Genomic DNA, 26,110 nt, shown 5'->3' on the forward strand with positions numbered 1-26,110 from the left:
GAGTTTTATTGTGGTTCCAAGAGCTATATTTTTGATGGAGAGCTCTTGTAGAAGACTTGTATAAAATAAGCACAGCAAGCTAGACCTTGATGATATGATGCACTGTGTTCCCAGAGAATGTAATGCCTTCCAAATTTGGTACATCTTAGACTTGAGATTTGCCTCTACATTTAACATGCCTGCATTCAAAAGCAGTTTACACAAAAGGTAGTCAGGAACTTGGTCGAGCATGTGCGCATTTGCTCATCTGGCTAGTTCTTTTGTAATGTAGGATGATACGACTTCAAATATCTTGGAATAGAAAGCTTCTGTGATTGCCCTTATGTAACAATGCACACAATTTGAACTGTGCCACAACAAAATCTTGAATTTCAGCCTGGAGGAACCTGGTGCTTGAAATTCAGAATCACTGTCATCTTATCAACCACTGCAATATGAAGTGCAAACAAAAATGCTGAGAGCTCTTGTAGAAAGAGAAACAAAGTTAAGGTTCCAGTTTGAAGGACCTTCATCGGGACTAAGAAAGTGGGAAAACAAGTTCGTTTTAAGTTACAGAGAAGGTGGAAAAAGATAGATAGGATAAAGGAATATCTCTGATAGGGCGAGGCCAGGATTGCAGATATGATCCACAGTTTAATGTTGTTTTATTCAGTGTCACGGATATCATTGAACAACTGCAGAGTGTTCTGAAAGAGTGTACAGCCAAGGGCTGCAGTCCATTTTGGTACAAATGACAAGTAGACAAAGGATGCAGAGTTTAGATAGCCAGGAAATATTGAAAAGCAAGACCTCAAAATGAAGTAACCTCAGGATTACTCTCGCTGCCATGTGCTAATGAGTAGAGAAGTAAAAGGTGAGAAGAGATGAATGTGTGGCTAGAGAGATGGTGCAGAAGGGCGGACTTTAGATTTCTGATGCACTGGAACAGTTTTTGAAGCAGGTGGTACCTACATTCCAGGCAGATTGCACTCAGCAGGGCCTGGACTCACATTCTTGCAGTGGGATTTGCAAGTGCTACTGTGGAAGATTGGCAGGGAATTCAGGAAAAGAGTTGAAAGGAATACAGGAAAGAGCAGCAAAAGAAAATTAGAAATACAAAAATCAAATTAAAGAGAATGCAAAAAAAGGTCAAATAACAAAGAGGGTCAAATGTTAACACCACATTGTTAAAAAAAACGGTGTAGCTGAGTAGCATTTAATTATTGGCACAAAAGAAGTCAATGAATATGATGTCATTGCCGTGACAGAAATCTGACTGCAGAGCGTCCAAACCTGGGAATAATATAAAACAGGGCATTTGTCATTTAGGATGGAAAATGGGGTGGAATGGCATGAGGAAGATGGAAGGAGATCAGTGCAAGAAAGAAAAATGACCTTGTCTTGACAAACATTTCAATGTAGAACAAGAATCAATGTGGATCCAGCAAAGAAGTAGCAAAAGGACAGAAACCATTAACAGGAGCTATTTATAGACCACCTAATAGCAATTGTAATGCTGGGCATGGCATGAATGAAGAAATTAGAATTGTGAAAGACTTTGTCGACTGGACAAATCAAAGTTAAGGTGGAAGATGAATTTATGGAATATTTTTCTCTTCTAGATTAACATGTTAACGCAAAAGTCATTTTCAATATCATTTTCTGAAATGAAAAATGGTTCAATTGATAACTGGCCTTTGGGGAAGAGTAACCATATGAGATAAGTTATGAATGGAGTGTCAGCTGTGGTTGATTTAAGTATGCATTGGAAAGGTTGACAGTAGACAGGCAATGATTAGTTTTTAAGGAAATAATGCACAAGTTGCAACAACAACAAAAATCCCTGAAGGCACAAAAACACATCATGAAAATGCATGAGGAAAATTAAGGATAGCAATGAATCGAAGGAAGAGGCTTGTAAACCTGCCAGATATAGCAGGTCTGAGGTTCTTGGCCACAGCAATGGAGGAGCAAAGACAGCAAGATAGAATAAGAGGAGACTAACAAGAACCAGGTAGACGATAAAGGTTTACATATAAAATACATAAAAACATGAAAGAGCAGTGAGGGCAAGTGAGGGTTTCTTACAGGCAGAAACACGAGGATGTATAATGTGGAATAAAGAACCGGCAGAATTCAACCATTGCTTTCTATCAGTTTTCACGGAAGACCCAGAAAACCTGCCAGATAGGGAAAATGATGAGATCTGTAATGAACGGATTCTCTCAAAAAATGTAGGATGAATCAGAACCAACATGGGCTTGAGGAGAAAATCAATTTTCTAATCTCCTACAGTGCTTTGAAAATGGGACAATTGGAACAGATGAGGTAGAGCCGATATATGTTACGTTTTTGGTATGTGTTCATAGAGATAGAATAATGCAGCACGGAAACAGGCCATTCGGCCCAATTGGTCCATATTCAAGATGCCTATCCCAGCTAGTCCCATCTGCCTGGATTTGTCCAATGACCCTCTAAACCTTTCCTTTCAAGAAAGTTAGGAATGTTTATTCTTATATGTATCTTATATGTAGCGGGACAATTAAATTTTTACTTGCTGCAACTTAACAGGCCCATAAATGCAATAACATACTGAGTATATATAATAATCAAAAACACAATCAATTAATAACAAGTAACCATAATGATGCAAAAATCAAAGCCCATATTACAACCAAAGATAGTCCAGAGAAGATCGTAGTTGTTGAGGTTAATGTTTGAAAACTGTTCAAGATCTTGATGGTTGCTTTCCATGTTCTATCCATATTTCCTCTAAATGTTAACTGAATTCCATTTACCATTAGTCAGCCACACGATCTATTCCTCTCATGATTTTATATATCTCTACAAGATCACCCCTCATCCTCCTGTGCTGTAAATTTTGATAACGTTCTTCATGGTCAATAAGACCTATTTTATGTCAGCAAGACAAAGGAGATAGTGATCGACTTCTCGAAGCGATGCGCTGCACATATCCCTGTTTGCATTGATGGTGTGGAAGTAGAGATGGTGGAAAACATCAAATTCCTAGAGTCAATATCACCAACAACTTCTCCTGGACCACCTATATTGAAGCAACGACCAAGAAAGTACACGAACAACTCTACTTCCTTAGAAGGCTTAAGAAGTTTGGCATGTCCCCAACAACTCTCACTAACTTCTACAGATGCAGCATAGTGAGCATTTTTATCAGGATGCATCATAGCCTGGTTTGGGAACAACTCCATCCAAGACCACAAGAAATTGCAGCGAATTGTGGACGCAGCCCAGACCATTACACAAACCAACCTCCTTTCTATTGACTTCATTTATACCTCATGCTGCCTTGGCAAGACCGCCAGCATAATCCAGGACTCTGCCATCAGGCAAAACGTATAGAAGCGCAGCGGTAGAGTTGCTGCTTTACAGCGAATGCAGCGCCGGAGACTCAGGTTCGATCCTGACTACGGGTGCTGCACTGTAAGGAGTTTGTACGTTCTCCCCGTGACCTGCGTGGGTTTTCTCCGAGATCTTCGGTTTCCTCCCACACTCCAAAGACGTACAGGTATGTAGGTTAATTGGCTGGGTAAATGTAAAAATTGTCCCTAGTGGGTGTAGGATAGTGTTAATGTACGGGGATCACTGGGCGGCACGGACTTGGAGGGCCGAAAAGGCCTGTTTCCGGCTGTATATATATGATATGATATGATGATAAGTGTGAAAACGCACACCACCAGATTTGGGGACAATTTTTTCCCAGCTGTTATCAGGCAACTGAATCATCCTACCACAACCACAGAGCAGTGCTGGGCTACTATCTACCTCTTTGGTAACCCTCAGGCTATCCTTGACCGGACTTTGCTGGCTTTACCTTGCACTAAACGTTATTCCTTTATCATGTAATCATACACTGTAAATGGATCAATTGTAACCATGTATTTCTTTCCGCTGACTGGTTAGCACACAAAAGCTTTTCACTGTACCTTAGTACACTTGACAATAAACTAAACTGAAACTGATCTGCAAATATACTAATCATGCCTTTCATCTAAATTGTTTAAATAAATAATGAACAATGAATGGTCCAGCAACAACCCCTGTGGCACACGCCACGAGACCACAAAATAACCTTGCACCACCATCCTCTACTTCCTTCCAACAAGCAGATTACATATCCAATAGCCAGTTTTCCCTGGCTCCTATGAGATTTAGCCGTCCAGACTAGCCAACCATATAGGCTTTTGTCAAAGAACTTGCTAAAATTCATATAAACAACATCCACTGTCCTGCCTTCATCAACCTTCGTCTCCACATCAAACAACTCTAATAGGTTTGATATACAGATGCTCCCCGGCTTACGATGCTTCGACATGATATTTCGACTTTGCGTTGGTGCAAACGGCAGCGACCAGTAGTGAGCCACAGCTCGCTTCCGGCCAAGTGATCAGGTGTATTTAAATACATTTCCACTTACGATATTTTCGGTTTCGGATGAGTTTCTCGAAACGTAACCCCATCGTAAGTTGAGGAGCACCTACACAATTTCCGAGAATATAATTTGTCAGAAGCTGTCGATTTATCCACCTTAATGTGCATTCGGACTGCCTATATTTTTCCTAAGATAGAGGATTCTAAAACTAGAGGGCATAGGCTTAAGGTGAAGGGGAAGAGCTTTCAGAGGGACCTCAGGGGCCACCTTGTCACTCAGAGGGTAGTCCATATCTGGAATGTGCTGCCAGAGGAAACTATAGAAGCGGATACAATTACAAACTTTAAAAGACATTTGGACAGAAATGTGCATAAAGGTTTAAGGGCTATAGGTCAAATGGAGGCAAATGGGGCATGCCCAGTATGCAAACTTGGTCGGCATGGCCAAGGTGGGCCAAAGGGCCATTTCCCCTGTTGTACAGCTCTATGTCTATGTGGTCTCACCAATGTCTTATACAACTGCAACATGACCTCCCAACTTCTATACTCAATACTGATGAAAGCCAAAGTCCCAAAAGCCTTTTTAACCACCTTATCTATCTGTGACTCGACCTTCAAGGAACCATGCACCTGAACTCCTAGATCCCTGTGCTCTACAACACTACCCAGAGGCCTACCATTTACTGTGTAGGTCCTGCCTTTGTTCGACGTCCCAAAATGCAACACCTCACACTTCTCGGTATTAAATTCCATCAACCATTCCTCAGCCCACCTGGCCAATCGATCCAGATCCTGCTGTAATTGGTCACAAACATCTTCACTTTCTGCAAAACCACTAACTTTTGTATCATCAGCAAACTTGCAAATCTTGCCCTGTATGTTTGCATCCAAATCATTGATGTAGATGACAAACAGTAATGGGCCCAGCACCGAACCCTGAGGCTCACCACTAGTCACAGGTATCAAGTCTGAGAAGCAACCTTCCACCATTACCCTCTGCTTCCTTGCATGGAGCCAATTTGCTATCCATTCAGCCTTCTCTCCTTGGATCCCATGCGATCTATCCTTCCAGAGCAGCCTACCATGCGGAACTTTGTCTCATGTACACAACATCTACAGCTCTGCCCTCATCAATCTTTATGGTCACATCTTCAAAAAAATCAATTAGATTTGTGAGGCATGACCTCCCACACTACAAAACCATGCTGGCTATCCCTAATCAGCCCTTGCCCATCCAAATTCCTGCATTTCTCCAGTAACTTACCAACTAGAGATGTTAAGCTCACCGGCCTATAGTTCCTAGCATTTTCCCTGCAGCCTTTCTTGAAAAGAGGCACAACATTTGCCACCCTCCAGTCTTTCGGCAAGTCACCTGTATTTAAGAACGACTCGTAAATTTCAACCAGGGCTCCCGCAATTTCCTCTCTAGTTTCCAACAATGTCCTTGGATATATCAGATCAGGCCCTGGAGATTTGTCTACCTTCAAACACGACAGTACCTTCAGCACTTCTTCGACAGTGACCCTAACTGCTCTCAAGACATTTCCATTGGACTGCCCCAATTTCCTCCGTCCTACTCTCTTTCTCCTCGGTAAATACAGAGGAGAAATACTCATTTAGGACCTTGCCCATCTCATGTGGCTCCATACAGAGGTGACCTTGTATATTTCCCCCTTGTGTATTTGTAAAATCTTTTGGGATTGTCCTTAACGTTACCCACCAGAGCTATCTCCTAGCTCCTTTTGCCCTTCTGATTTCCTTTTTTAGTTTACTCCTTAGTTCCCGAAACTCCTCCATGGACGCACTTGATCCCAGCTGCCTATACCTGTCCCATGCGTCCTTCTTGTTTTTGACTAACTTCTCAATTTCCCTCGTCAGCCAAGCTTCCTTACGTTTGCCTGCTTTGCCCTTCACTCTATTGGGGACGTACATATCCTGAGCTTTCTTCAGTACACTTTTAAAAACATCCCACTTGGCCGATGTTCCTTTCCCATCTAATAACCTGCTCTAGTCAACTTGAGCGAGACCTTATCTTCTACCCTCAAAGTAGGCCTTACCCCAGCTGAGCATTTTAACACGTGGACCCTCTCCGTCCCTATCCATAACTATCTAAAACCTAATCAACCTGTGGTCACTGGTCTCAAAAGACTCCTCCACACACACTTCATTAACTTTCTCTTCATAATTTCCCAATAGTACATCAGCGTTGCCCTCTCACGTCTGGGGCCTCCACATACTGCTTAAGAAAAATCTCCTGAACACTTTGAGGAATTGCACCCCATCTAAACCTTTCACGCCATGATTTTCCCAGCCTATATTAGGAAAGTTAAAATCCCCTACTCCAACAACCTTATTTGACATGCAGCTGTCTGCAATCTCCTGGCACATTCTCACCTTGGCCACCCTTTTAATATACCAGCAGGATCTCTTAACATTTTCCAAACCTTGCCTGCCAGATCCATCTCCTGCTCTGTAGGAGTACTCTCAAAAGGGAAATCAAAATTAGAGCACAAGATGGATCTGGCAAGCAAGGTTTGGAAAACTCCTACATTTCAAAAAGGGAGCCACAGGTTCATCAACAAGGTTGAAGCACATGACATCAGACGTAGTATACTGAAATGGATGGAGAACAAAGAGTAAAGACCAAAAATGAACAGATCCTTTTTAGGTTGGCAGGCTATGACTAAAGTACAACAGCTTGCCCCTATCTTTAAACAATCTGTGTCAATACAGAATCAATGTCCTATTTCTAAGTTCACTTGAAATACAAAACTGTGGGATTGTAAGTAGGAAGAAATGGGATAGAGTTCAAGGGGATATGGACAAGTTGCGCAAGTAAATGATAATATGGCAGATGGAATAATATTGTGGAACATGTGAAATTATTCATATTGATGCACACAAAAGCAACATGATTTCTTAAATGATGAGATGTTCAAAGCACCTAGATATGCTTGTTCATAAAGGCCACCGAGCGAAGGCCAACATGCTCGGAAAGCAAGCGATTAAGAGGGTGAATGGTATGAAAGTCACTCTTACACAATGATGTGAATACTGGAATAAGGATGTCTTATTGCAATTGTACAGGGGCTTGATAAGAGGACACCTGAAGTAACTCGTAGAGTTTGGTTTCCTTACCAAGAAAGAGAGAGAGAGTACAGTAAGATTTGCTTATCTGTTTCCAGGCACGATGAAAAGACCGGGATTGTATTCTCCAAAGTTTAGAAACTTCAAAGAAGATTTCATAGAAATATACAAAATTCTTGGGCTCCAGGCAGATTACATATTCCACCTGATTCAAGAGTCTGGGATCAAGGAGCAGAGTTTCATAAGAAGAGATAGGCCATCTAGGAATGAGATGTGGGGACGTTTGATATTATGAGCGCTTGATGGCTGTGCAACTGTACTCGCTGGAGTTTAGAAGGATGAAGAGGGGACTCATTGCAACAGACCGACTACTGAAAGGCCTGGATAGAGTGGATGTGGAGAAAATGTTTCCACTAGTTGAAGAGTCTAGGACCAGAGGGTACAGCCTCAGAATAAAATAATATACTTTTAGAAAGAAGATGAGGAGAAATTTCTTTGGTTAGAGGGTGGTGAATCTGTGGAATTCGTTGTCGGACTGTAGAGGCCAAGTCATTGTGTATTTTTAAAGTGGAGATTGACAGTGTTGTGTACAGTAAGCATGTCAAATATTACGGGAGAAGGCAGGACAATGGGGCTGAGGTTGATCAGTCACAATTGAGGAACTGAAGGAAATCCACATTAGGCAGGAAATGATTTTGGGTAGACTGATGGGACTGAAGGCTGATAAATCCCCTGGGCCTGATGGTCTGCATCCCAGAGTACTTAAGGAGGTGGCTCTAGAAATAGTGGAAGCATTGGAGATCATTTTTCAATGTTCTATAGATTCAGGATCAGTTCCTGTGGATTGGAGGATAGCAAATGTTATCCCACTTTTTAAGAAAGGAGGGAGAGAGAAAACGGGTAATTATAGACCAGTTAGTCTGACATCAGTGGTGGGGAAGATGCTGGAGTAAATTATAAAAGACGAAATTGCTGAGCATTTGGATAGCAGTAACGGGATCATTCCGAGTCAGCATGGATTTACGAAGGGGAAATCATGCTTGACAAATCTACTGGAATTTTTTGAGGATGTAACTAGGAAAATTGACAAGGGAGAGTCAGTGGATGTGGTGTACCTCGACTTTCAGAAAGCCTTCGACAAGGTCCCACATAGGAGATTAGTGGGCAAAATTAGGGCACATGGTATTGGGGGTAGGGTACTGACATGGATAGAAAATTGGTTGACAGGCAGAAAGCAAAGAGTGGGGATAAATGGGTCCCTTTCGGAATGGCAGGCAGTGACCAGTGGGGTACCGCAAGGTTCGGTGCTGGGACCCCAGCTATTTACGATATACATTAATGACTTAGACGAAGGGATTAAAAGTACCATTAGCAAATTTGCAGATGATACTAAGTTGGGGGGTAGTGTGAATTGTGAGGAACATGCAATAAAGCTGCAGGGTGACTTGGACAGGTTGTGTGAGTGGGCGGATACATGGCAGATGCAGTTTAATGTAGATAAGTGTGAGGTTATTCACTTTGGAAGCAAGAATAGAAAGGCAGATTATTATCTGAATGGTGTCAAGTTAGGAGGAGGGGGAGTTCAACGAGATCTGGGTGTCCTAGTGCATCAGTCAATGAAAGGAAGCATGCAGGTACAGCAGGCAGTGAAGAAAGCCAATGGAATGTTGGCCTTCGTAACAAGAGGAGTTGAGTATAGGAGCAAAGAGGTCCTTCTACAGTTGTACCGGGCCCTGGTGAGACCGCACCTGGAGTACTGTGTGCAGTTTTGGTCTCCAAATTTGAGGAAGGATATTCTTGCTATGGAGGGCGTGCAGCGTAGGTTCACTAGGTTAATTCCCGGAATGGCGGGACTGTCGTATGTTGAAAGGCTGGAGCGATTGGGCTTGTATACACTGGAATTTAGAAGGATGAGGGGGATCTTATTGAAACATATAAGATAATTAGGGGATTGGACACATTAGAGGCAGATAACATGTTCCCAATGTTGGGGGAGTCCAGAACAAGGGGCCACAGTTTAAGAATAAGGGGTAGGCCATTTAGAACGGAGATGAGGAAGAACTTTTTCAGTCAGAGGGTGGTGAAGGTGTGGAATTCTCTGCCTCAGAAGACAGTGGAGGCCAGTTCGTTGGATGCTTTCAAGAGAGAGCTGGATAGAGCTCTTAAGGATAGCGGAGTTAGGGGGTATGGGGAGAAGGCAGGAACGGGGTACTGATTGAGAGTGATCAGCCATGATCGCATTGAATGGCGGTGCTGGCTCGAAGGGCTGAATGGCCTACTCCTGCACCTATTGTCTATTGTCTATTGTCTATTGAAAGAGTGGACACGATGGGCCGAATGGCCTATTTCTGCTCCTATGGCTTATGACCTTATTTCTTCACCCAGAGGGTCATCAGTCTTTGGAATGTCCTACCGTGGATGGCAATGGAGGCCTATTCATTGCGTAAATTTAAAACCAATATCAATACATTTATAGTCATTAAAAGAATCAAGGAATGTGGGGACCGTGCACAAATATGGCACTGAGATAGAAGATCAGCCGTGATCTTAATGAATGGCAGAATTGGCTCTAAGGTACTCCTACCTATCAGGGCGGCACGGTGGCGCAGCGGTAGAGCTGCTGCCTTACAGTGAATGCAGCGCCGGAGACCCAGGTTCGACCCGACCAGGGGTGCTGTCTGTATGGAGTTTGTACGTTCTCCCTGTGACCTGCGTGTGTTTTCTCCGAGATCTGTTTCCTCCCACACTCCAAAGACATACAGGTATGTAGGTTAATTGGCTTGGTAAATGTAAAAATTGTCCCTAGTGGGTATAGGATAGTGTTAATGTGCGGGGATCGCTGATCGGCGCGGACCCGATGGGCCATTCCTTCTCTCCCGAGATGCTGTCTGACCTGCTGAGTTACTCCAGCATTTTGTGAATAAATGGGCCGAAAGGGCCTGTTTCCACGCTGTCTCTCTAAACTAAATTAAACCTACTTCTGGCCTTTGAAACATGCAAAACAAACATTGCATAAGTGAAGAAGCACACTTTTAAATAGAGGCTTGTGCAGGGTCAATATGGTACTGACCACATATACAGCCATGTTGGTGGGAAAGGGGGGAGGTGAGGAGGGGTTAATATGTGGCATGAAGTGCTGCAAAATGAAAACCTCGGCTCCAATTTGACAAAATTGGCGTTCAACGCTCACCAAACGTTCAATTGACTGACATTACATTCTACCACTTTTACAGAATTTCAGCATGTGTTGGTGTAACTTGTGCTGATGGCTTTTCCAAATTCAGGCTAAAAAAACAAATTGCTCAGAATGCACATGTTCACACGAGGCAGTGTGTTGGAAACAAAATGTCATTCCATAAAGGGTAATTCGCAGTTGAATTCTTTGGTCATTCTACTATGTTGTATTTTTTCTTTAAATGGCAGTTTCTAATATTAGTAAAAACTTCCCTTTTGAAGGGAAAGCAGCCTGAAGTAGATTCAGACCCAACACCTCACCTATTCCTTTTCTCCTGAAATGCTGTCTGACCCACTGAGTTGCTTCACTATTTTGTGTCTATCTTCAGTTCATTGACAACCAGGTTCAGGAGTCGAACTCTAGTTCTCCACGAAAGACCAACAATTTGATATTTGCCTGCTTGGGATTTAAACATTTTTTTTTTTCCCCCATTCATTCCCCAAGGCAAACGTTATAATTTGTTTTGTTCTAACTTTAATAATTTATGGGCATTCAACACACAGTGAACAGCTTTCAAACACTGTAATGATCTTGAAATTGCATATCAGATACAGTTCAAACTGAAATATTTTTAGTTGTTAATAATGTCCTCCAAGGCAGCAGAATATAATTTGGTAAGGGACCAATGGATTAGCTTGCTCATTGCTTTCTGTGTGAATATTTGGTTAAGCAGACAGAGATTTGGCTTGTACTTGGGTAGCAGACCACCTTGGAATAGTTGATGTTCCACCTGGGAATCTAATGATCTAACCAGAAGGTTGAATTCCTATCCCAATATAAATCTTAGTCACATTGCAATGGTTGAAAAAAAAAAACAATGTTTAGGAACAGTCATATAAAGAAAGGCTGGAGGAAATAAACAAGTAGCAAAATTCATGAAGATCCATGTCTTTGGTTTAAAATAACAGTAACTTGCATTAAAATGGCAACTGGCACTTTGGAATGTAAAGACATTGGACAACACATATAAATACAAGGAGGGGGAGATAAGAAGTTACAATCAGAAAAAAATAAACCATAGGAAAAAGTGGTTTTAGGAGAGTTTTTAAACTAGCAGAGAGAAATAAGAGATTGGGTGGTTATTGCAAAGCATAGGGCAAAAATTATTTACCTCCCTGAGCAATGAATAGACACTGGGTGGAGTAGCAGAGGGAAATGGAAATGAATAGAGGTGATGTTAGTGGAAGAGGAATGATGCAGAAAAAAAATGTCCAAGTAAGACCAAGGGAAATATAAAATTGTAGGCAGTTGCAAATACTAGGTGATAATGGTTGGATTCACCTCCCTGACTCTCCGAGTCAGAGAGGTGAATCTAAGTTACCCAAGGCTTGAGATAGGGGAAAGGCACAGTATGAACAAGGTCCAGGCATTCAAAGCTGAAAGTGAAAAGCACTGAAATAAATTAAGATTTGACATGGCAACATGGATAAGGGTTTCAGCAACAGGAGGACTAACACAAGGAATGCTGTAGAACTGGGGGGGAGGGGGGATTATCTGGGTGAAAGAAAAGCAGTGGGTTTTTATTTCTTGTTCTTGAATGAACAAAATACCAGCTTTTCTGATTCAGATTCAGCCTGGAGGGTGATCAGAGAGTACAAAGCAGCAGAGTTTCTGACCAGGATCAAAATCCATGGCATCAGTCTTCCAGATCTATTTTGATGTCTAAGAATCATATAGCACAGAACCTACCCTACCCATTTACCATCACTTGGTTCGTATCTTGATAATTTGAGTGCTGACCTAAATACTTAAAATTTAAGAAAATCTCAGCCTCCACATTCTTCTCGGGTACTGCATTTAAATTCCAACAAGCTACTGGATGAAATAAATTCTACCTTGTATTCACTCAATCTATATCTTCTGGTTACAGATGCCAGTGCTGTGTGAAAAGGTTTACTACTGTCTACTTTAACTATGACCCTCAATGTTGTACACTTCTATGAGATCCCTCCTTCAGCCTTCTCTGCTCCAAGGAAAACAAAACCAGCCTTTCCAAACTCTCCTCATGATCGTTATCGATAGCATCCTGGTAAATCTCCCTTGCACCCACTCCTGAGTAATCACCTTTCAATACTGTGGTGACCAAAGCTGCGCAGAGTATTCCAAGTACGGTTCACCGATGTTTATAAAGCTGTACCATAACTTCCCTGCTATTATGTTCCAACTGTAAATCCCCCACCGCTCCCCTCCCCCAAGGTGTCCCCCAAGGCTCAGTCCTTGGCCCCCTCCTCTTCATCCTCTACCTGTTCCCCCTTGGTCAATTAATCCGCCGTCATGGTCTCAACTTCCACTGCTTCGCCGATGATATCCAGCTCCTCATCTCCACCAAGTCAATCTCCTCCACCACACACTCTACACTGACAAACTGCATTACTGAAATAAAATCTTGGCTTCAATCAAACTTCCTCAAACTCAATTGCAACAAATCTGAAATCATCATCATTGGTCCAAAAATGCTCACCAAATCCACCCAAAACTTCATCCTCAACATTGATGGTCTCCCAGTATCCACCTCACCTCACATCCGGAATCTTGGAATCATCCTTGATCAAACCCTCTCCTTCGACAAACACATCAAACACATCACAAAGACAGCCTTCTTCCACCTCAAAAACATTGCCCGTCTCCGTCCATCCCTCTCCTCCACAGCTGCAGAAACCCTCATCCACGCCTTCATCACCTCCCGTCTGGACTACTGCAACAGCCTCCTCTATGGCGCACCCTCAAAAATCATCAATAAACTTCAATACATTCAAAACTCCGCTGCCCGTCTACTCACACACACCTCGATCCGTGACCATATCACCCCCGTCCTTTATAAACTCCACTGGCTCCCCATCCCCCAGAGAATCCAGTACAAAATCCTCCTCATAACCTACAAAGCCCTCCATAACCTGGCCCCATCCTACCTGACCGACCTCCTCCACAGGCACACTCCCACCTGCACCCTCCGCTCTGCCGCTGCCAATCTCCTATCCCCCCACATCCGGACTAAACTCAGATCCTGGGGGGACAGGGCTTTCTCCATCGCTGCTCCCACCCTATGGAACTCACTACCCCAAACCGTTAGAGACTCCCCCACACTCACCACATTCAAAACATCGCTGAAGTCTCACCTGTTCAGTACTGCCTTCAACCACTGAAGGTCACCTCACCTACTGTCTCCTTTCTCTGTTCATTTATTTATTTACTTATTTATCTATTTATTAATTTCCCTATGTTCTCAAAATCTCTGTAAAGCGTCTTTGAGTATATGAAAAGCGCTATATAAATAAAATGTATTATTATTATTATTATTATTCATTGGCAAATCCAGAGTGACATCCTGTATACTACCTGTATACTTGTGCTGCCTCCTTCAGGAATCCTTGGATTTGTACACCATGGTCACTGTGTTTCTCAATGTTTCCAGGGACATTGCTATTCATTGTGCATGTCCTCCCCTTATATGACCTCGCAAAATGCCTCACTTCACAGTTACGAAGATTAAATATCCATCTGCCATCGCTCTGTCCAATTCAACTGATCAATATATTTCTGTTGCCTTGGACCATCCTCTTCATTAACCACAACACTTCATTTTTTGTGTCAGTGCTGATGCCAACACATTTTACGCTCTAAATCCTGAATTAATGTCTAGTCTCAACAAAAGGCATTGAGCTGTCCTTCCCCAAAAATATGAAAGGAAAATCATTTTCCTCTTGATGATCATCCAAATTTAGATCCCGCTCCATATATCCTTTGCTCCTACATATGATTTGGCTTCAACTGCCTTCTGTGGCAGGTTCAGGGTGAAGAAATTTCTCATCAACTCAGTCCTATATGGAGATGAGGCTGACTCCACCATCAGGAACATCCTTCCTGCATCCCAATCTGTCCAGTCCTGTTGGAATTTTGTAGATTGTTCTTAACTCCAGTAAGTACATGCATAGCTCTGTCCAATCTTTCTTCATGTGTTCATACCATTTGTCTTCTTAACCAATTGCTGCACCTGTATGTTTACTTTAATCGATGTGCACAAGGACCCCAGGACTTATTCCACCTCACCCTTTGCTAATCTGCCACTATTCAAATTACAATATGCCTCTTTGTTTTTACTGCCAAAAAGTGTACAACTTAGTACATCATATTCTATTCCATTTGACATACTTTCACCCATGTTCTCAACTAGTCCAAATCACATTGAAGCTTCTCCGCAACATCACAGCATGTTTCTGCAAAACTGGTGTCCTAGTATTGATACCATTGGTATGTTACATGTGCTGTACTTATCAAGCTGATGCCCTATGTGGGACCTTACGGAAAGCGTCCCATGTTCCAAAGACATCACCTCTTCCCGCATTTCAATACTGCTGATTGCTTCCTCAGAAATATTTCAATAGATTTGTCTAACAACATTTTCCTTTCAGTAATCCATGTTAACTTTGTTATGGTGTAGGAAGGAACTGGTTTAAACCAAAGATAGACATAAAAAGCTGGAATAACTCAGCCGGTCAGACAGCATCTCTGGAGAAAAGGAATAAGTGACATTTCAGGACAAGGTCCTGCTTCTTTTTGTGTCTATCTTCGACTTAGTTATTGTTTTCCAAGTCTTCCACTATTGCATCTTATAAAGTGGACAAGCATTTTCCACACTATCTCTGTCAAACTACAATGCCCTTTTCGCTCTAACTTTTAAAAAAAATGGCAAGGTTATATTAGCAACCCTCCAATTTGTTGGGACTACTCCAGAGTCTATCATCATCATCATCGGCGGTCACTCGAGGCGAGTATGACTGTCCTCTTTAGGACGCCTGTGCGTGACTTTGTTTAACGCGGGGAGACTGGTGCACAGACAGCCACCACATGGTCCTTGACAGAACTGGGTCAGGATCCAGTGGCATGGAGTCCAAGACGACCGGGTACCCTTTCCTGCTGCAGCCTTCATTCGCCTTCCCAGCCGTTGTGACGCTCCACTAAAGTCAGCCATCATCCTCCGCCTGTTCCACTGTTGAGGTCTTGGTTGGATTGCTCTTTGTCAGGGACCTCCCCCTCGACCTTACCGCCATGGGTGACCCTACCAGGAGCATAGCTCCAGACGGCATCGCTCTCAGAATCTCAGGACCACACAAGCTTCTCCAGCACAACAAGGTGACAATCCATGGAGATGTCCAGTCCATAGCATTTAGGAGAATGCATCATAAGGTTTTTGTTATTGAGAGGACCAATTCCTTAAGTACTCCTGGATATGGATTCTCAGACACCAGAAATGCTGCCAATCAAGTTTATTGCCATATACACTTGTACAGTGAAGTACAGGAACAATAAAAAAATCTTGTTTGCAGCAGCATCATAGACACAAACTCAGGAAAACACAAAACAAATTATACATAAATTACATGTGCAGTTTCTGAATGGAAGACAACTGAGTAAAAAAGATAAAGGTGCAAAAAATATTGGAAAAAAAGCAAGTCCAAGGTAGTGCAAAAGTGAACTATATTGTCTGTTGTCAAGGTAGGATTAGGGTGGTTCAGGTGGGTTCAACAACTGATAGTTGTAGAAAAGTAGCTGTTCCTGAACCTGGCGGTGTGAGACTTCAGGCTTTTGAACCTCCTGCCGATTGATAGCAGTGAGAAGAGGGTGTGGCCCTGTTAGTGAAGATCCTTGATGATCCAAGGATCCCCACCCTCTGGGCCATACTTTGATACAATGCCTCATGTAGATGTTTTCAATGGTGGGGAGGGCTGTGTCAGTGATGGACCAGGTGGAGTCCACCACTCTCTGCAGCCTCATTGGAATTGTCATTCCAGATCATGATGCAACCAGTCAGGATACTTTCTACAATACATCTGCAGAAGTTTGTTAGAATATTTGGAGACATACTGAATCTCATTAAACTTTGATGAAATGAGAGGTGCTGGCCTTCACTGTCTTTGTGATTACATCTATTTGCCCAGACAGGTCATCGGAGATGTTAAAACCCAGGAATTAGAAGCTGCTAACTTTCTCCACCACCGAACTACATAAAAACAGGTGCATGGTTTCTTGACTTCCCCTTTTTGAAGTTAACAGTTCCGAGGTCTTAATGACTTGAGCCAGAGGTTGTTGTTACGGCACCACTCAACCAGGAATTCTATCTCTCTCCTGTACACTAACTCATCATCACCCATGATTCAGCCAATAATAGTGGTGACGTTGGGAGAGTTTATAGATAGCACTGAAGCTCTGCTTTGCCACACAGTCATGATTATAAAGAGAGTAGAGCAGAGGGGTAAGCATGCAGCCTTGAAGCGCTTCTGTGTTGAATGTTCCTACGGAGAAGTTCTGCACTAATTGAGATCTGTAATGAGGGTACAGAGGCCCAAGCTTCTTGTAGCTTGGTGATGAATTCGGAGGCAAGGATAGTGTTGAATGCCAAGCTGTATTAATGAACAGCAGCTTGACACATGTGCTTGCGTTATACAGATAGTCTGCAGTAGAGTTAACAGCCAGTGAGAGAGTATCTGCTAGTGACCTGTTGTGGCAATAGGCAATTTAAATGGATCCAGGTCTCTGAGGCAAGAGTCGATTCGTACCATAATCAGCCCCTCAAATAACTTCATTTCAGTGGATGCAAGTGTCACTGGACAGTAGTCATTGAGGCAGGTTTCTGTGCTCTACTTGGTACAGTAGATGCCCTATTGAAGAGAGTAGGAATCTCAGAAGCGAGAGGTTAAAAATGTCCTTAAAAACTCCAGTCAGTTGATCCATGCAGGTCTTTAGGACTCAGCCGGGTATGCGGCCTGTGCCAGTTGCTTTTTGTAAATTCACCCTCTTGAAGGATGCTCCAACATCAGCCTCAGAAACTGAGACCACATGTTCATCAGAGAATGTAGCGGTCATGTAGTTGAGTCATTGTTCTTTAACCCCATCAAATGTCTGCAACAAAATGTTTCTACCAATTCTAGTTTAATTCAGTTTCTCCCTCTCACAAAACCTGATGTTCTCCAACAATTTTGGATGGTTGTGCTCCTTTGTGAAGGCAAAATGTAATTAAATGGTCTGCCATTTCTTTGCTCCCATTATAAATTCCCACGATTCCCACTAATGCATGACATCAATCGTTTTCCTGTTGGTAAATAAGGCTCACAAACCTTTTTAAAACCCACCAGATCCAATGTAAAAAGTTGTTACATTAATTGCTGACTGATTCATCAGTGTGATGAACCATAATACTAATTATCCCAAGCATCACAGTAGCACTGCTTATCTATGTTAAACACGAGCCTCACAAGTGATTATGTCAATCTACTAATTTTGTCAAAGTCTCAGCTGTCAGGAGTCGATTTCATCAATTCCCACGTATCATTCAAAATAGCACATTCTCAAATTAAACATTATACTTCTCTTGAAATTTGAAACACTAAAACATTACAGGGCTTCCCCCAAATTGTTTGTTGAAAATTTTTAGACAGGTCATTGAAATGATATCAGAGGACCAGAGAAATAAATCAGCTGTCGCTACATCGCACAACATATATTCAATATTCCACATCCAAATGTTTATCTTAGATGTAACATTAAATGCATTAGACTGGAGAAGAGCCAATAATTCATAAAAGAAAAAAACATTGCAAAAAAAGTCTGCAAAGAGCACTAATTTGGTAAATGACCCAACAGGTGACAAGAACTAAAATGCAGAGTATGGAAAACATAAGAATGTGCTACAAAATTATAACTTTAATAACAATTGAGAGATCTGCACTGAGTCACAATGTGTTAACATCAGAAAGTTCAAACATTTAAATCAAGTGCAGGAAGAAAAAGTGTTTGGAAAGAATGGGATTGTAAAAGCACAACCAGTCATGATTTTTTTTTAAATGTGACTTTCACAAGTGTGGAGTCTCTTTCCAAAGAAAATGTTACATTATTTTTTGTTATCATGATTGATTGATGGGCCATTACCACCTCTCCGAATTAAAAATGCAATTTTATAAGTGTGGAGTCTCATTCTAACAAAGATAAATTACATATTTAATTCAGAGAGTTTGTGCTGGCCCATGAGCTGGTTGCTCACAACACCAACAAGATTTTTAAAACTTTCTTTCAACATGATATTAACCACCTCCTAAAGCAAGTTTATAACTGAAGTTATACTCATTGCAGTGAGTGGCGCCAGCAATGGCTGCCTCGCCAACAGTCTGTCTGCCTGTCCCTTCCTTCTTTGTTGTTTTAATAGTATGTGTTAAATGTATGTTTTTAGTGGTCTTCAGCCTGTTTTATGTGGGGGTGTTGGGGGGGGGGGGGTTGGGGAAACTTTTTTTAATCTCTTACCTTGATGGAGATGCGATTTTTTCCCATTTTGTATCTCCGCCCACATTGCGGCCTAACATCGAGGAGTTGGCGGCCTTTGCTAGAGATCGATTTGGGAGCTCCAACCGCAGGAGCCTGCGGACTAACCATCACGGAGCTCGCGATCCCTTTGCCAAGGATCGACCTCTGAGCTCCAACCGCGGGAGCCTGCGGACTTTAACATCGTGGAGCTCGTGGTCTCTGGTTTGAGACTGACCAGGAGCTCCAAGCCGCAGGAGCTTCGACCACCCTGATGTTGCAGTTTCGATCGCCCCAACGTGGGGGCTTTGACCACGAACTGTGGGAGCTTCGATCACTGTGACGGATGGTTCGACTGCCCCAACCACGGGAGAATAAAGAGGAAGAAGTTGGACTTTATTGCCTTCCATCACAGTGAGGAATGTGGGGAATCCGCTGTGGTGGATGTTTATGTTAACTTTTATGTAGTTGTGTGTTTTGTTGCTTTTTTTTTTGGTATGGCTGCATGGTAATTCGCATATCACCGTACCTTAATTGGTACACGAGACAATAAAAGACCTTTGAAACCTTTGCAAGTCTCCATGCTGCAAGGGACAATTGAATGACCATATGATGGCAAATATCAGAGTCATCAGTTAAGATTTTAATAAAGTCCTGTCTGAAACTTACTGAGTGTTTCAGCGGGAAAAGGGAAGACTTAACACCTCTTTAGAAAACAAATCCTGTTTCGTGGGTTTCCATTGTGCTGAAAGATGGGAAATGTGATTTGTGCATCCAAACACAAAGCTAATTACTCACATAGTAGCTGCAAAATGCCAACAATATTCAATAAAATGCTCCAAGAACAAACAAAAATATGGCTACAATTGGCAACAATGTTTTGCTTGTACTTAGCGGTGAATCAATCTTAATCACTTTCCACTGAAGTACAGATGGAAATCGATAATGAAGCCGTCTGCATTACAACCCTTCTCTGCAAACATATTGTCGGGATGGACATTTTAATGTGACGATCCTCCATAAAAGAACCATGGCATTAAAGAAACGTGCAGCCCTCACAGAATTACTCAAACCATCTGATGATTCACGTCACAGGGATCCCAATCTCAAGTTTATTTTTGTTGAAAATCACATTTTATCAAAGAAGGTAGAATTCTCTGAGAAGATTTACTAGAGTCATATTTGGGTGAGGATGGGGATACAATTATCAGACAACCCCAAAAATATGAATTTTGACCTTTTTTTAAAACAAGAAATGAAATAAATAATATTGCATTGTACAGGGTTGATTACATTTCTATATTCCTTCAATATATTTAAGTTCAGCAAATAATTCTCCAAGATTAACAACAACAAAAAATCACTGTTAGGATAAAGAAGCCTGGGATATCCAAACCAATGTAAATTGTTGAGTTTTCAACAAATTCAAATAGAAGTCCAAGTAAATCTACTTGTGTTTTGTTGTTATTTTTTAATTAAGTCTGAGTCATCCAAGGTCACATCAGCAACAACTGGAGAAAATTTGATATCAGTCCAGTCTAATCCAGATGTCACTTACATTTCATTTAGTATGTTCATACTTGACAGCAAGCCTGAAAAAATTAAGCATCAAGTGCCCAAAATGCAAAACTAATATCACTGCAGTTCATGTGGAAATCCACGTTGTAAAATTGATCTGTATACCATTTCATGGAAGGATTCTGATGAAAAGTTATCGACATGAAAAGCTAATTCTGATTCTGTCCACACAGAAGCTGCCGACTTGCTGAGTATTTCCAGCATTTTCTTCACAAAAGGCACCCGTCTACTTGTCCATGTGAAGCAAATGATGAGAATTCAGTGAATCTACTGCATCCTAGATTGATATTCTGCTCAAACCACATATCCAATCGTTTTATGCATGATAAGATGCCATTAGGCTTTAACAAAATCGGAAACATCACAAGGTATTATTTGCATAGTAAGAGCTATTTTTACATTCCTGACAAAAGGAAATTGTGCATTCAACCCTGGTGTTACACCTGCAGGTATTTATAAAACAGAATACCTTTCTGGGATACAAATGCATCATAGATTAAGTATTAAGATTTATTTTTTTTAAATCACAGGACATGGTATAGAAGACTAAATTTAATTTTTCACCAATATATATATTCAGATTTTAGATTGTTCCCCTATTGAACAAATATGTGAAGAGCCATCCAAATTAAAATCCACGGTCCATCCATCTCAAATTCATATCAAGGCAAAGAAGGTATTTAGAGATACAATCATTTTAAAGCAAGGTAACAGATGCCAGTGATACCCATCTTTGCGATCACATGCTACTTTTCTTCACAGAAGGTAAGAACATTACATTATTTTAATCAATGTCCTGACAGATGAGAAAAATTATTTCATAGAACTGTTTCCGAAATACAAGTTCAATGTGATAATGTCCTAGAAAAAACCCCAAATATTACTTTGAAATATTTAATAGAGAATTAAGTAATTGCAGTTTTACAAGTGACTTAGTAAAACAGTTGAACATTTTGAGGTCATGGAGCAATATCTGAAGAATAAAGTAATGAAATAGGCAACTGTGTCTACGAATAAATAAAATCACTCCAAATTACTAGAACATAAAGAAAATATACAAGATGCACTTGGGGGAAAGTAAAATGGCTAAGCAAAACTGCTTCTTGATGAAGGAGCTAGGGCAGGTGGAGGAGCAAGTTAATTATCCCTTGTTGATAAAATATAGTATAACGTTTGGTCATTTTTTAACTCTCATGACCCAATGATTTTCAAATTATTCAAAACTATGAACATTTTCCTGATCCTTACTGTCTCTACCACTGCATAGAATCACAATAGCATGTTGATGTTCACTGGAGTCTCTACATAGACGAAAGTCTACTTACTATATTCTTCCAGATAAACTCTATAAAGTAAATACTGCTATTTTCATTGCTTTCCCTTCATGTGAAAAGTGTTTTGTTTTTTTAATGGAAAACATTAGAGTTCTATTTATAGATAAGCTAAACATTGTGGAAACAGAGATGAATATAAATTTGACGCATGTAAAGTTTCTGCCTGCATGAATTATAGATTAGTTGCAAATTCTGATAATTGATCGGTGCCACTAGAATACTTTATGTATTGCTGGAAAAAATCGAATTGGGATTCTCAGATCACATCAAAAGTTAAAATTTTCTTAATGAATTGCAACGTTTATAACATTTGTGCATTTTCTGACAGTGAGCGTATTTGTCTTTAATACAATAGAATCTACATTCTACTATCGAACACTGGTGATAACTTATAAAACATCCTAAATCGTATCAAAATTGACAAGATACAAAATAGTAAAATATTGCATGCAAACGCTCTCCACCATTGATAAACGGAATAGATAATCAGCCGCAGAAGTCAATGTTAAAATAACAAGAGGTTCATAATACGATTAATTATACCGCAGCGTTATCTGTAAACATTTCTTTTTTTTTTGTCATTCCTCTAAACTAGACACTCTGCCCAGCTAACTCAAATCTGCACATGGTGAAATGAATCAACATTGCGTTAGAGGCTGCTGTATGTGGTACATCATCACCACCTCAAGGTCAGGCAACAAACAAAATAAGGTTGAAATGATTTTTTAAAAAGAGAGCAGCGGTGTTCCCACAATATAAAATTAACACGTTCAATATGAGGTGCCTACAGAAAGAATAACGTTCATGCTCCTACCTGCTGAGTGTGTGTTCAGACGGTGCCGGCTGCTTCCTGTGTGTGAGTGGGTGTTTGCGTGTGTGACTGAGTGCTGCTGTCACCACAGCTCCTCAGTTCTGACTGACTGAAAAATGCACCAAAACCCCCCCCCCCCCATTTAAAAAACACTCTCACCCACAATGGCGCTTCAACTAACCACCCATATCACAAGCAATGTGTATATTTACATATGGATGAGCTTTCTTTGAGGGGGGAAAAAACGGAAGTTGTAAGCAACATTATATGGGTGACTCTGATAAAAATAGAAGGGTGTGCAATGAGGTATCGTTTGGTTGGAATGATTGAGAAGGTTTAATTACAGTTGCAAATAACGGGAGGGAGAGAGAGATGCTCCTGAAGCGCCACACACCGCGGCACGTGAGGAGGCAGTACCACGCCGATTGGCGAGGCTCTCTCTCTCTCTCTCTCCACCGCAACGTGAAAAAGTTGAATTGTTGAGGTTTAATGAGGCTGCAGCTGGGGGTCCGGGATCTGGGCTCCCCGCTCCGGGCAGCGCGAGCTCCAGGGTCGCATTCCAAACAGGGGGCTCTCGACACCTGACAAAGTCATCCCCACTTGACCCAAAAAAACAAAACTTACTTGTCACGGGTGCAGCTCCCGATCCGTTATCTTTCAATGCCCCCACAAAACGTCGAATGTGATGCACTTTTTTGCAAATTGACTTTTCTTTCCAAAAAAAAAACTTTTTGTGCTGTAAATATATAAATCGCATTGGCTTCGTTTAATCATTGTCTGTGTCTTTCCCCTCTATGCCTCCAGTGGCTAATGCATTTCATGCCTGCGATTAGATCGATGCATCTACTTGTCTAATGTTCATCCTTTCGCGTTAAGTGCGGAAAACAACGGAGACTTTTAGCAAGTAAAAACTAGTCTGCGGGAGAGGTTCAAGTTGCTGCTGTGAAAGTGACAGAGATTTTTCCATTACGTACCCAGAGAGGCTGGGGTTTGGAAACAATCTGGTTTTCATTCACAGAGCACAGGCTGAATTACATTATTTTAACATGAAAACGGGTAGAATTTGCGATGTTAAGTATCTAACATCTATTACTACTGTAATTGAGGGGGGTGGGGGGCACGGCAGACGTGATGGCGCCGCAATGCACAGGTGAAGATTGTAGTAGAATCAACGCCTTCAAATTTCTCGAAATATCCATAGGTTATCCTCCTTTATTTCTCGTTTCGTCTTCCGGAGATTATCGTTTATTTCGGAGACTGCAAGTTAGTTGGTTTATTAAATCACGGGTGTGCGATTCACAGAAACATTTAATTGTGGAAATAAGTGTTGATTTCCGAGCTGGATAAATCTGGTAAACAGATTGCGCTTTTCCTTCTTCAATAAGTTTCAACAAATCCCAAATGTGAAAGGTTTGAACACTGCTACTACATCTGCATTAACTCTTCTGAGGCTCTGAATCGGATTCAGGAAAATTATGATCAGTTATTATGTGATCATTGTGTTATTTCTAGCCTCTGACCTCTTCCCTGTCCTAATTAATTTTTCTCCAGCAATTGTTTCCCTGAACTTTCTTATCCTGCCCTTTCCAACCTCCAAACATATGGTCCCATGCATTTCCTCCTCCTCGCCTCTCAGTACATTAAAATAAAACTCATTGCAATGTTTCCGCATCCAGACAATGACCTATATAATCAAGAGTCTGAAGTCCACTTCCTCCAATCTTCCACCAGAAGCTGGCAAGTTCTAACTGTAAATAATTACAATTTTAGGATTAGGCAATTGGATTGATGTTTTTTTGTAATAGCATTCTCTTGTCATTTTGCTTGCTGCATGTATTCAAATTGCCCTTTATGGCAAAAGGGACATCAGCCAGATGGGAAAATTCTTTTAATTTTACGTCATTTCAAAACAAGAATGAACTCAGTAATTGGATCAGGGTGCAATATTTATTTTACAGTTGAATGTTTCTCTTGATCTTGCTTAATCTTGCAAATGTATAGGATTGCAAGATTGAAAGAAATAATGCAGATTATTTGAAAACTGACACATTTCCAAAAATAACCCGGACTGTCTCCCATATCTCTGTCTCCCTTACTGTAAAATCCAGCCTGGGTTTGACTGTTCTAGAAAAATGAAAACCTTATCCTTCCAGTTTTGTTCATTCTTACCACAAATTAGTTAATCAACATAGAACCTTCATCAGTAAGATGCTCATTTCATGAGCGAGACACTTGGTTTTTTTACACAGAGAGACTTTTTTTTAACAACAATCTTTTAAAAATTATGCTTTTGCAAACTTTGTTATCCTTGGCACATCAACATTTACAGTCCATCCCAAATTAGGTGATGATGACCAGGGAGAGAGGTTCGGCATTTTGATCAGCAACAGTAATGAATCAGCAGGTCAAATCAGCTGGTTTGCATTTCAGTTCAGTTCAGTTTCAATTTAGTTTATTGTCACGTGTACCAAGGTACAGCGAAAAGCCTTTTGTTGCGTGCTAACCAGTCAGAAGAAAGACAACACATGATTACAATCAATCCATTTACAGTGTATAGGTACATGATGGAATAATGTTTAGTGCAAGGTAAAGCCAGCAAAGTCCAGTCAAGTATAGTCCGAGGGACATCAAAGAGGTAGATGGTAGTTCAGCACTGCTCTCTGGTTGTGGTAGGATGATTTAATCGCCTGATGACAACTGGGAAGAAACTGTCCCTGAATCTGGTGGTGTGTGTTTCACACTTCCATTCACTGTGGACCTTACAAGTAATCGTGTTTAAAGTCCCTACTTTTCCTTGCATACTGGGCAGTATGGATCAGGAGCTGTGAAGTACTGCTGAAGGACCATTGATGAATTCCTGGATTCCATCTTGTAGATGCCTCTCACTGCAGCTGGTGGTGAAGGAATGAATGTCTAAAGTGCCACAGAGAATGCAAAACCAGATTCCAGACAAAGGGTCTCAACCTCAAATGTTGTCTGTCCATTTCCCTCCACAGATGCTCCCTGATCTCCTGAGTTCCTACAGCAGATTTCCCTTTTTTCTTGCTCAAGCTCTGTACTGCTTTGTCCAGGATGGCTATGAACTCTCTCTGTATTGCTGGAGCTCCAAGCATCCCTACAAATAAAATGTATCCCATCGCCCCCTTTTTATTGGCAATAGTTGTTGCCTAACACTTGTGTGGGTTCTTCGTTTTTTTTACCAATTATCATCCACATCCAGGTTTCGCTGCACACGAGAAAATATTGCGATTATGAACAGAGTAAATCATGGATGAATTTGTTGGATAAAAGGTCATTAATGAAACAGTTGAAGAATGCTGGGCACTATTTTCTATGGAATGGTCTGCTGGAGCAGCAGTATCTCAGCGGCAGAAGGGAAGAGACTTGACA

At 41.3% G+C, this 26,110-nt stretch overlaps 1 protein-coding gene across 2 annotated transcripts in view; it reads right to left on the reverse strand.

The window, feature by feature from the left end:
- atp2b2 (ATPase plasma membrane Ca2+ transporting 2) overlaps positions 1-22,806 on the reverse strand; it is a 1,022,617-nt gene extending 999,811 nt beyond the window's left edge. The window contains exon 1 of one of the 2 annotated variants that reach the window (XM_078414003.1): positions 22,724-22,806. The gene's annotated coding sequence lies outside the window, so the exon portion shown is untranslated. The remainder of the gene's footprint in view (positions 1-22,723) is intronic. The other variant, XM_078414006.1, reaches the window with a different exon arrangement.
- Between the last annotated feature and the right edge of the window lie 3,304 nt (positions 22,807-26,110).

The sequence above is a fragment of the Rhinoraja longicauda genome, chromosome 17, assembly GCF_053455715.1.
Source record: "Rhinoraja longicauda isolate Sanriku21f chromosome 17, sRhiLon1.1, whole genome shotgun sequence".
Classification (NCBI taxonomy): domain Eukaryota; kingdom Metazoa; phylum Chordata; class Chondrichthyes; order Rajiformes; family Arhynchobatidae; genus Rhinoraja; species Rhinoraja longicauda.